The 13,010-nt window shown below is 34.2% G+C and overlaps 1 protein-coding gene across 1 annotated transcript in view; it reads left to right on the top strand.

Moving 5' to 3' along the window:
• Positions 1-13,010, top strand: part of CCSER1 (coiled-coil serine rich protein 1) — a 1,426,296-nt gene that overhangs the window by 1,289,570 nt on the left and 123,716 nt on the right. The window lies entirely within an intron of this gene.

Below are 13,010 nucleotides of genomic sequence, written 5' to 3' on the forward strand. Positions count from 1 at the left end.
ACTCATACTTTCTGTATTTATAAACTGTAGCTCTAATATTATTTACCTTTGTTGTTTCAGGAATATACTTAAGTTGTTCAGGAACCAGACCCACTAAAATACTAATACTGACATTTTTATTACACCTGATAAATGTTATCTTGTTTGCCAATCTGGATAAATTAAATTTTCCATTGCTATCCATTTACTTTATAAAAATGCCATTTTATTAATTTAATTATTTGTTGGCCTGAATAATTCTTTCCTGTCATATATCTGTATCATAATCCCTATGCTAACATTAAAATAAGAATTATTTAATTATTTAATTCAGGAAGTATTTATTGATTAACTACTATGTGCACAGCATTGAAAGGAGGATACAGTCCATGTGTTTTAATATTTTTTTCTTTATCTGATATTTGCAGTTTCCCAAATTTACCTTTTCCTAAAGAGTGGCTACACATCTCCCATTTTCATCCCACCACATCTAAATATCAACTGATATTCATATTATTTTTCTAGTTTACTGTAAAGAACATGAGTAAATTGTACATATATATTTAATCAGTACCATAGTTTATTCTGCCTGAAAATATATGTTTTAACATTGTACATTTTTTTCTAACTTCATTATCCTAGTTCAAGAATATCTTCAACTCCTGTTTTTGTTTTGTTTCAATCCAAAAGACGTTTTCTTTAAAATTTTAATTGGCCAGGTTTGGTGGCTCATGACTGTAATCTCTGCACTTTGGAAGGCCAAGGCAGGAGATTACTTGAGCCAGGAATTTGAGATCAGCCTGGGCAACATAGCAAAACCTCATCTCTACAAAAAAATAAAAAAATATTAGTCATGTGTGGTGGTGCATGCCTTTAGTGTCGGCTACTTGGAAGGGTGAAGCTGGAGGATTGCTTGAGACCAGGAGGTCGAGACTGAAATGAGCTGTGATTGTGCCAGTGCACTCAATCTTGGGGAATAGAGTGAGACCCTGTCGAAACATAAACATAAAATGAAGTAATTGTTTTATCTGAGATTTTTTGTATTACAATATTTGACATGTTAATTTTAAAATAATCATTGATTACTTTTTACCTCTCTTCCAATCAAAAAGTATAATTTATTCTGTAGGCAAGTTTTATCAACTAAAATGTACTGACATTAAAGAATGGGAAGACATTAATTCATAAGTTTTTTGAAAATAGCTAAACTGAAATTTGATATGAGATTATATTAGATACAAGTGTATGATATATGATGTCAGACTCTGAACTGATCTGTTACTTTCAATGAATATTTAAGTATACAATGCAGTAATGACTTTATATAGTTATATACATTCTAGGATGCCATGATTTTGCTTTAGTAGCCATACTTTTGAGGTCTTTCTCAAGAAATCTTTGCCTGGACCAATGCCCTGAAGTGGTTCTCCAATTTTTTCTTTTAGAAGTTGTATAGTTTTGAGTCTTATGTCTAAGTGTTTAATCTATCTTGAGTTTGTTTTTGTATATATAGAGAGATAGGGGTCTACTTTCCTCTTTCTGCACATGGATATCTAATGTTACCAGCACCACTTATTAAAGAGACTCTTCACCAATGTCGTCTCCCCCCATACAAGAGCAATGTATGTTCTTGATTCCTTTGTTGAAAATGACTTGGCTGTAAATATGTGGATTTCTCTCTCGGTTCTCTCTTCCGTTCCATTGGTCTATGTCTATCTTTATACAGTACCATGCATGCTGTTTTGGGAACTATAGCTTTGTAGTATATTTTGAAGTCAGGTAATGTGATGCCTCTGGTTTTGTTCTTTTTGCTCAGGATTGATTTGGCTATGTGGGTCTTTTGTAGTTCCATACAAATTTTACAATTATTTTTCTTTTTCTGTGAAGAATGTCATTGGTATTTTGATAAGAGTTGCATTGAATCTGTAGATCACTTTGGGTTGCATGGGCAATATTAAGTCGTTTAGCTCATGAACATGGAATATATTTCAATTTTTTGTCCTCTTCAATTTCTTTCATCATTGCTTTAGAGTTTTATTGTTTAGATCTTGCACTTTTTTGCTTAAATTTATTTCTAGTCATTTTTATAACTATTGTAACTGGAATTGTTTTTTATTTTTCTGATTGTTCACCGTTGACATATAGAAATGCTATTGACTTTTGTACAATGATTTTGTATCCTGTAACTTAACTGAATTTGTTTTGAGATTTTTCTCGCAGTGATAGTGGCATTTTAAAAATATATGACCTCCTCTCTCTATTTTCGATGAATCCTTTAGGTTATCATAAGTATTTGTTGAACAAATGTAGGAACAAAATATTATGATAATGAAACTTATGGGTTTTCTTCCCCTAAGAGTTCTTATGGGACACAATATATAATGTTTCTTTTATATTAAAAATCAATTTTAAATAATTGAAAAATTCCGTACATAAAATGTGACTTAAAACAATTTGTTTACAAAGTCTTTTTTGAAAAACAGAAATTCTGTAGTGAAATAGAAGCACTTGGGGAGAATGAACTGTTAGAATTGCGTTCATTTTTATTATTTAGTTATTTGTTGAATGTTGTATGAAATGGAGGCTTAAGAGGTTATAGAGCATAATTATTATTGAAATATTAGGAATACGCATACTAGGAATGTGTGTGTGTATGTGTATGTTTGCATACATGCATAGATACATGTGTATATGCATGCATAAGTGTTTCTGAGAGCAGATGGATACAAATAAAATTGTTTGACTCCTAAGCCAGCATCCTACCACCTAGCAAGAGGACAGAGGAAAGTAATTTCAGGTATGTGAAGACTGTCAAGTAACACAGGATAACAAGACTATAAAGCTGTGATATACCTGGCTCTCCAAGGTAGGGAGATGAAATAACAGATACAAAGATGAATATTTAGAGATGAATATTTAGAGTAGCATATTTGATTGGCTGCCAGGCTCCGGGAATGATCAGAAGTTCTTGGGAGACAAATGGTGACTTATTTCTGCTACCTTAGAGGTGACTCTATCTTTAAAACCAATGTAGAATTTCTAATTTCACTATACCAGAGAGTAAATCTTGCTCAAATGTCTGTGGCCTTAAAATTGAATTCTACTTCAAGAACTACCCTTTCCTCCATGAGTATTTTTAACTTTGTAAAAACTACAGTTATTCCAGTTTATAAAATTCTGTTGTTCACTTGATTACTAGATTATTTTACACCTGAATATAATAACTTTCCTATGATGAGAAACAGCTCCTCACCTTGCTTGTTATTTGAGATAGCCATTGACTGAGAAAAAAGCCTAAGAGATAGAAATGTCACAGCAACTCAGCCACTGGCAGTGGCAAGCAGAGCATTATGAAGGGAAGTGTGTAGCCCTTCTTCACATAATCTCAAAGGTAGAGTAAGCATCAGGCAATGCAAGATCACATTGTAGGAGCATTTGACTGAACGGTAAATATCAAGGCCAGCTTCCATGGAGAGTTGCAAGTAAAATCACTAATAGGTCTTTAATTTGCAAACAAAAACATTTACATGTGTTTTAAATAAACAAAGCTGTTTATTTCCTTCATCTAAGAATATCGATAATTCGTAGGGATGGGTTAGGGTACTGCTCCTTCTATCTAGTGACTCCATTAACATCTCAGATTTCAAAATCTCTTGTTGGATTTTCTGCATCCAGCCAGCAGATGAAGTAAGAGAAAATATGCAGAGAATAGAAGTATAGGTTTTAAGGTACTGGAGGTGACATTCCCTTTGCCCTCATTCCTATTGGCCAAAATTCAGTCCGATAGCTCTAATGATATGCAACAAAGATTAGAAAATATAGTCTAGCCCTGTACCCAGGAAGAAGAGAAACAATTTTTGTGTATCTACCTGCTAGAGTCTAGCTAGTCTGAGTCTTGGAAATAATGATGGTGATGATGGTGATAATTGCTGGGTTTCGAATAATCATCTGTATTAACTTTATCCTTAACTTGCACTGGATCAGGGACAAGTTAATCATTAATATTTACATATTAACAGCTATGTTGATCCCCTCAACCCCAGTGTTTACTGCTGGAGCACACCGTGCAAGCCAGGTGGTAAAATCTCTTATTGTGAGTGGCCTCACACTTCCATCCATAAGTGTGAGGAAGAAAGAAAATAGATTATACCTACTTGTACACTACAGAGAATGGTGGCTGCTTTCACCACAAATCCCAAAAAGAGGGAGAAGAATTTCTATTCCTTGGGGGTGGAAAGAAAACGAAAATTCAATCTTACTCTAACTTTTGGAATGAAAATCCCCTCAAAGGACAGGAAAATCCCATTTTCCCTGGATTTTATGACTTTTGTGACTTTTAGAGATGTCTCCAAGGTCATGAGTCTCAGTTTCTCTTGAAATGGAAACACATACCACTCTGAGTTAGGTAAATTTCTTTTGAATTCTCTATCTAGATAGTTGTAAATTTACTTCCAAAGACTTGCTCATAGCCCGGGATCTCAAGTTTTTGGCATAAATTATTTAGCCAGTCTATGGCTAAAACACAGAAATATTTTCTTAACACTCCACAATGACAATGATGATAATAACAGCTAATATTTATTGAGCATTTGCCATGTTTCAAAAATTATTCTCAATGTTTTACTTAGAATTTGTAGTATCTCATTAATTTCCACAAACTAGTGAGGATATTACTGACTGAATTCCATTTTACATGTGAGAAAATTGAGACACAAAGAAGTTAGTAGAGTACCTAAGACCACATAGGCACAAAGTGGCACAGATGGAATTTGCATACATGTAGTTTAGTCTAGAGTATGTAAAATATATCCTTTATTAAGAAAAAAAGAGTATAGTCGTGGGACAACAAATGACCACTGTGCATTCTTAAACTCCTACTAGGAGGTCCTTTTATCACTGTGGTATTAGGTTTCCTGACCACCAGCCCGCATTTGGATTAGCTATACTTCTATGTATTTCGCTGGAGCTCTTTATTACTGAAATGGCTGTTTTATCTTCAAACAATGTAGCATATCTATTGCATTGATTTATGAATAGAAAAGTAGCTTTGAGTCAGAGATTTTATTTTGTTTATTCCTGGGTTCCCTAAAGCCTAACATAGTAATGTTCAAAAGGGTAGCTCTCAATAACTATTTTTGTACAAATGATTAAGAACATATTCTAAGCACACATGTAGCAGATCCATAATAAGCAGTAGGAGTCTATCCCTCTTTCTGACTAAGGACCATAACCCATTTGTAGAATAAACCAAGTGAGAAGTAGGTAACTGGTGAAATACATTCATTATGGGCAAATTAAGAGCTCTTTTATTATCTATTTAATGTGTTTAAACATAAATTATAATTCCAGGGAACTTTTGCTGCTCACTCAAAAAAAGTACACTCTTATTAAGGGATAAAAAGTCGTGAAGGGAAATGTTTAAGAGTGAAACTTTTCAGAGATTATATAAAAGTAAACTTCAATTAGTTCTTGCCTCAATTATCATGAATTCTGAAATAAAAATCCTGAATAAATGAGATTTTCACCCTGAGATTGAAAGAAAATTTTCAACTGACCTAATTTCCTCCTTATCATACAGTTTAAATCCCTTTTTATTCATATTTTATCTAAATATGTCATTATATTTTGTATATGTCAGATATTGAAGCTCTTTTCTAAAACTTTACAATTCTTATAAATACTTCTGTGAAATAAAAGAAAATGTGGAGGTAATAAAATATTTATACCCACAGGAATAGTTTTTTTTTGATAAAAATAAGCAATCACAATGTTATGTTTTATTAGAAATCCAACAAATAAGGATGACTCTCTACAAATTTTGTTTGTATATGTATATGTTTTTATAATATTTAAGCTTTCTATTTAATGTTAATCATAAAATTATTAAAATATATTATTTTAAATATAGACTTGATCCCATAACTGAAAAGGGAATTAATCAGTTTACTTGGGAGAGGTGCAACAATGCTCTAGATGCTGGAAATATCAGAAAGATAAATGGTTGTGCTGAAGTATTAATACATCTCAAGATGTAAGCCATTGACTCATATCTCATTGGTGATACTAAGGCTATCATAAATATGTCCATATAATTTTAAAGGCTATTGGGGCCAAAATTCAATCTCTTATCTAAACAAATTATCCAATCTCAGAAGCTTTGCCTTCCACATGTTACAGTACACTGTTCAAAATAATTTATTAGTTTATTAGAAAAGTGAAAAGAAAAAAAAGTAGTGGAAAATTAATTGATAATATGAAAGATTCAATGCAAATTTATCTAATATACCAAATCTACACTGGATCTTTCATATTATCAACTAATTTTCTGGTGTATTACCGATTTCACATTTTTGACAAGCTACCCATATCTTTAGGCAAGGTAAACTTCATATCTTGGGAATTCTAATTATAAACCTGATATTTTTGCTGAAAAATCCCTCTCGCCTGCTATGTTATAAAATAACAATGAGACATGACATACTTTAAAAATCACTTCAGGCCAGGCGCAGTGACTCACACCTGTAATCCCAGCACTTTGGGAGGCCGAAGCGGGCGGATCACAGGTGAGGAGATGGAGACCATCCCGGCTAACACGGTGAAACCCCATCTGTACTAAAAATACAAAATGTAGCCGGGCATGGTGGCGGGCGCCTGTAGTCCCAGCGACTTGGGAGGCTGAGGCAGGAGAATGCTGTGAACTTGGGAGGCGGAGCTTGCAGTGAGCCGACATCCCGCCACTGCACTCCAGCCTGGGCGACAGAGCGAGACCCGTGTCAAACAAAAAGAGTCACTTCAATAGAACATAGTTTTTTAAAAAGTTCTGACTCTAAGAAAAGGTGGACTACATGTAATATTTTCCCTAATAATGCTTTTAAGGCAGATTTTTGGTTCAGCTTAGTTTTTTGGAAACCTATCAACCAGTGTGTGTTCACTCTGTTTCCTCTCTTGGGGGACCCCAAAACCAGCAAGTAGTTTTCCGCCTGTTGTCCTTCACATTGACTTGAATGTCTCAGTTTGCTTAAAAGGTTAGGGTCAAAAAGAGTCATAGCAGTCTAGACTAAGCCCTAGAGAACATCCCTAGGTTGAGTTAGGTGAAATACTCAATACTCTGTGTACAAATGCTTAACTAGCTATGACTACCTTACATGAAGTGACTCAACCATAATTCTGCACGTTGTTTAAACAATTCTACATTGAATCTATGATACTTATTAATAAGTGTCTAGAAATCACATTAAAAGCGGAAATAAGGCTAATTTTGTATGTTTTAGAAGAGAATTAATAGTTATTTCCCAGTGCCCTGTACTAACTGATGCAATCATGCAAGAAGTTTAGCAAGTAAAACTATGTTGTTAAACTGAATGTTTAATTTGAAGTGAAGTTATGGACACTCAGGTGCTAGGGTATTGTACAGATTGTAGACATTTAACATTTTATTTCACATTTAAAGTTTCAAATATGTTTTTAAAGCTAATATGCTAATGGAGAAGGTATCTAAATCCTTTGTAGTTGGAAATAATTTTATTCCTCCTTCTTCCCAAATGTACTAGCTTTCTTCTACTGCAATTAACCTTGTCATTTTATTAACAATATTTATATTATGGAAGACTAAAATGGTAACAACAAAATAAAAATAAATGAGATCCAGTGTGTGCTGCTTTATACATAGTAGACAGGGGATGACACATATTTTTTTTCTTTTCTTTTTTTTTTTTTTTGTTAGAGACAGGTTCTCCCAAAGTATTGGGATTACAGGCATCAGCCACACTACCTAGCCAGCCTGCAGACTTTTATCTCTCATGCCTATTCTGATAAAATGGTAGTGGTTAGCTGGAGGGCTGTGTACAGATGAATTCTGGGTTGAATATGGTATCAGAACAGAAATAATTAATAAGTCATATCTGCTATGAGTTCTTGTAATCTACCATCTGCCAGTAAATCCCTGATTTTTGCAAGGGATATTCATAAGACCTCTGCAAATTTCCATATTCAAACAAGAATGTATAATTCCCTCTCCTGCCACAAAATTATCTATGCACAGACAAATAAATAATAAATAGGATATATTAATGCCAATCCATTTGCTTTTCTCATTCATAAGCTAAGAAACTAATTCCTGCATATTCTAATGTATATGATGCAAATGTGTGTCTCTGGAAAATTTCAAATTACCTTCATGGACTTTCAGATTGAAAGTCCGACTGTTAAATCTGTAGATGCAAAAAGCTTGCTTATATAACTAGGCTTGAAATGACATCTACAGTGTCATGGGCTAATCATATCTTTATTTTAATATTTTGTGCAGTTCAACAGTATTTACTTCAGAGATAATCATGCATCTAATTGGGCCAAAATATAAGGTTTTAGGGGTGAATGTTAAGATGTAATGCATCAGAGAAGACTTTCAGTAGCCTCATCATTGAATTTGAAGGATAATAACACCATTTGGAGAAAATACTAAGCTGTGGAGACCCTATCCAGTAACTTTATCAAGAGTGTAATCTACCCAAATGAATTGCTGGACCCAGACTGTGTGCACAGACGGCTGAAACAGTCAGACGTACACCTAGGAGATGAGATCATTCAGGTTCACCGTGACCCAGCGTGCTGGATGGATCTGGATGTGCTGCTCTCACAGTTGTCATGAGGTAATATGGATAGGCTATTAAGAAAGCCGTGATGACGCACCCCCCGAGACATGGTCTGCTTGTTTTGTTGGATGTAGTAAACAGCTCTCTCACTAGGTCTGACAGCACTTGGTGGTGATATTCTTTTCCCTTCAGACTGATTGAGGAGCATTTCAGAGGTACCTACAGCATTAAGCCTTTGCCTGTAGTATAATTTTTTTGTGTGTGGCATAGATTTTTGCTATGTTGCTGTAAAAACATCTAAAGATTTTATTTAACTAAGTCCTTAGTAAAAAAATCATTAGGTCTCATTTTAGAATTCACTTGGCACACATGAAAAGTGGTGACCTGTTTTTCATTGTTTTTTAAATGGCTTGGATCTTTTATTTACCTAGTGAATTTCCAATTCACTTGTACTTTATCAATTTGTGACTTTGCCAACTGGTGAGCTTTCATTTTAGGGCTTCGCTGAAGTTTTCTTGAGCCAGGCTATTGTGGTAGCATCTCTAAGTGCTGCAATATGACAAGCTTCCAAGACAGTTGTAAAACAATTAAAATTGTCACTAAAATGTCTTGGCTGGAATTAATATTAACATAAAGGGAACTCAAGAGTCTAAAATGTTCTTACTTGAGTCTGTAGCGTTACTTGGTAAAGATTTTACATTTTTTCCCATCATATCAATCAATAGTAAACCCCAATCCTTTCCTTTTGGACTGATGAGAAGTATATAAGCCTTTTCATACCACATGATATTATCTTTCCAAAGCTACTTGTAGATGTAAAATAAAATCTGAATTGTTTTATTTTGCTCATAATTAGAAAATGACACATTCTGTGTCTGGGTGAAAATCTTTTTCTATAATAACAACTGATACCTTGAGATTATCATATTTGTTACTAGTACCAAGACAGTTTCGTAGGCACAATCTCTTTGACTGACTATTTTGTAGCTTTCTGGGGCCCTAGAGTAATACAGAAACAGAGATGGGTCTAGTTGACAGAATCTTAGGAGATGTTAGCAGTATCACAGGTCATACCTCACGACAAGTCTTAACAAGAGTGTAGCAGGAGACTCTCATAAAAAATCATTAGATGGATACTTTACCTGCAAATTCTTTCCTCTGGACACTATTCTGTCCTCTTTATCCATCATCATAACAATTTATATCACATAATGCTCAGCAACAATTAAAGGAGCAGATAGTTAGATTACTGATTAATACCTTTCCTGATATTCTAGTTTTTTCTATGACAATCTGTGATCTGTGCTATCCCCGGTTAAGTTGTGGTTACTACCAACTCCAAATTCCAAATGATATTTCATATTCTTTTGTGTTCTGCCAATGCTTAGTATTATATGGTATTAGGGGAAATATAATCCTTTGCTCAGCCAACTCCAGACAAAGTCTGCAGAGCTTCTCCTTGAGATGAGCAAACTTGGAATGTAAGGAAAGTTATTGTTCATTGTAAACATTTTTAACCAGTGGAAAAAGATAACATAAAAGGCCATATGCTTTCAGAAAGTAATTTTTATTGTGGAAGCTTCTGAGTAGGTCATACAAAGCAAAATAAAACCTGGTGATTCCATGAAGCAGCTCTTTGCACAGCTGACATCATTTCTTATAAAGTATTCCGTTTTAAGTCATCCACAGTAGAAATCACAAAAGAACATAAATAAAGTACTGGTCTCATTAGTCAGAGATTGTGGGTTCGTACCTCATTTGGTCTGGGATTTCTTAGTCACAGGGGTGTTTTAGAAGGACCATATTACAGTGGAAGAACAGGGTTTTTGGATTCATCAGACTTAGATTAAAATCACAACCCTAACTAGCTCTTTTATTTCAGACAATTTATTTCATTTTTTGATTTCAGTTTTCTTATTTATAAAATTAAGATCATGATATTACTTCTTAGGTTTGTTGTGAGGAAAAATTAAAAGAGTGTTGAAGAGCCTAGCTCACACCTGGCTTACTGTCAGCACTCAGAAAATCATGGCTATTAGTTTTATTATTAGTATGAGACTCAGAAACTATGGGCCTGTTATCTCATTTGCCTGGTTTTATTTCATATGTGGATCTTATCCTGAGATAGGTGACTAGGCATCCAGGCTTGGCCACGTCTTCTAAGTATATTTTAATCAACTCTGTAGTATCTCTTTCTTTGTTAACCTCAAAGAGACTATCTGAAAAACAAGTATTATTCCCTCAAATTACCTTCCCAAATAATTTTTAGAGAATATAATTCATATATTAATGTTTAAAGTAGTGTTGTATATTCTTTAAGTTTCTTCAATGTTCTAGATTTTCAGTCATGAGTAACAAATGCTCTAATGCTGTATTTTGCATGTTCTATCTAATTTCTGTGGCTAGCCTCATCAAAATTTTGGTGATCCCAAAATTTTGATCCCAAAACTGGGATCAGAAGTTAAACACTGGATGGGATCAAGATTCAATTTACAGTAAGAAAAAAAAAAAAAAAACCTTTGTGTGTAACGTAAGTGTTTTCATTATGTCTTATATAACACCACAAAAATGGATACAAATCTTTGTACAACAGTTTAAAATAATTTAAACTTCCAGACTGGGAAATAAAAATGAATTAATAATGGACAATAAATTTGTATTTCTTATATTATTTTACAATTATATAATTACATCTATAATCATACATTTAATAAATATGTATAATATCTTATTATTTTGATATAGATATAGAATTTTACAGTTGATAAATATTTTTAATTCAAATCATTCTATTCTATTCTTAAAAGAAAATTCTCTGGGATAATGATTATATCCATTTTTTAAATGGAAGACTAATGCCAATGAGGAATACAAGTCGCAAATCAAGATTTGATAGGAGGTCTCATTTACATTTTACCACACCAGACTGCCGCAAGATGGAATATGTTCTGATCTATGAACCCATTCTCCATTTGGGGGAGTTTCTCCACATTATCCCTTCCCTCAGTCTTCTTGTGGCTAAATTTAGGCACACATGTACACACACATGCACACACACACAAACATACACAGACACACATATACACATATATATAGCCCCCCAAATTTGAGGGACAAAAAATGGAATGTAATAATATGATTTGGTGTAAAACTGCACCTTCTCTTTTATCTTTGTGTATTTATCATTGCATGTTTATTTATTTATAAATTTTGTATAACATGTAGCTAATTTTGAGCATTAGGTAATAAAGGTGTATTAGGGTCGCTTTTTTTGGTGGAAGTTGATGTTTAAAGGAAGGTGGGATAGCCTCATATAAGAAACTATGAATCATAGAGTCTCTACAGTTATTCATTGCTGCTGATGAGAATTCTATTGTCCAGGACAATTGTCATTCCTTTGAAAGTGACCTATATTTTTAAATGATGTTGTGTGTGTGTGTTTGTGTGTTTGTGTTTAATGTGCATTAATTTTACTTTTGTATTCCTGCATATGGCCAGGCAGGCCTTCTCCTTCAGACCCTGAACATCACTATCTTTTGTAAAACAGGGATAGTAAATAAGAAGTGCTCTTACTTCACTTGAAAATTTTAATGTGATTTCAGAGCAGACATGAGCTTGATATGGTATGAAGGCACCCATTTAATATTGGAGTCAACTAAGGTCCTATTCATTTTAGTACCAATATCTCAAACTTGTTATATAAACTCCTGCCTTGGCCGGGCGCGGTGGCTCAAGCCTGTAATCCCAGCACTTTGGGAGGCCGAGACGGGTGGATCATGAGGTCAGGAGATCGAGACCATCCTGGCTAACACGGTGAAAACCCGTCTCTACTAAAAAATACAAAAATCTAGCCGGGCGAGGTGGCGGACGCCTGTAGTCCCAGCTACTCGGGAGGCTGAGGCAGGAGAATGGCGTGGACCCGGGAGGCGGAGCTTGCAGTGAGCTGAGATCCGGCCACTGTACTCCAGCCTGGGAGACAGAGCGAGACTCCGTCTCAAAAATAAATAAATAAATAAATAATAAAAATAAAAAAATAAAAAATAAACTCCTGCCTTGTATTCTAAAAGGGGGGTAATAATACCTTCTGTTGTAATTTTAAAACACAGAGTTTTGAGTGAGATCTGTTAAGAATCACAGTGCCTTGCACTTAATTCAGTAAAAGTTGACCCCCTGCCATTTTTTTCTTTCTCTTCTGATTAATAGAGATATCTACCACGTCAAACATTTATTACTGATTTGTGTAGGGAACATTACAAATCTTCTAATTATTTTGAAATATACTATAAATTCTTGTTATCTGTAATCATCCTACTATGCTACCAAACACTATAACTTATTCATTCCATCTGCAATTTTATACCGATTAACTAACATCTCCTCCTTCCGCCTACCCTTCCCAGCCTCTGGTAACCACTATTCTACTCACTGTATTCATGAGAT

This window comes from Papio anubis, chromosome 3 (assembly GCF_008728515.1).
Source record: "Papio anubis isolate 15944 chromosome 3, Panubis1.0, whole genome shotgun sequence".
Classification (NCBI taxonomy): domain Eukaryota; kingdom Metazoa; phylum Chordata; class Mammalia; order Primates; family Cercopithecidae; genus Papio; species Papio anubis.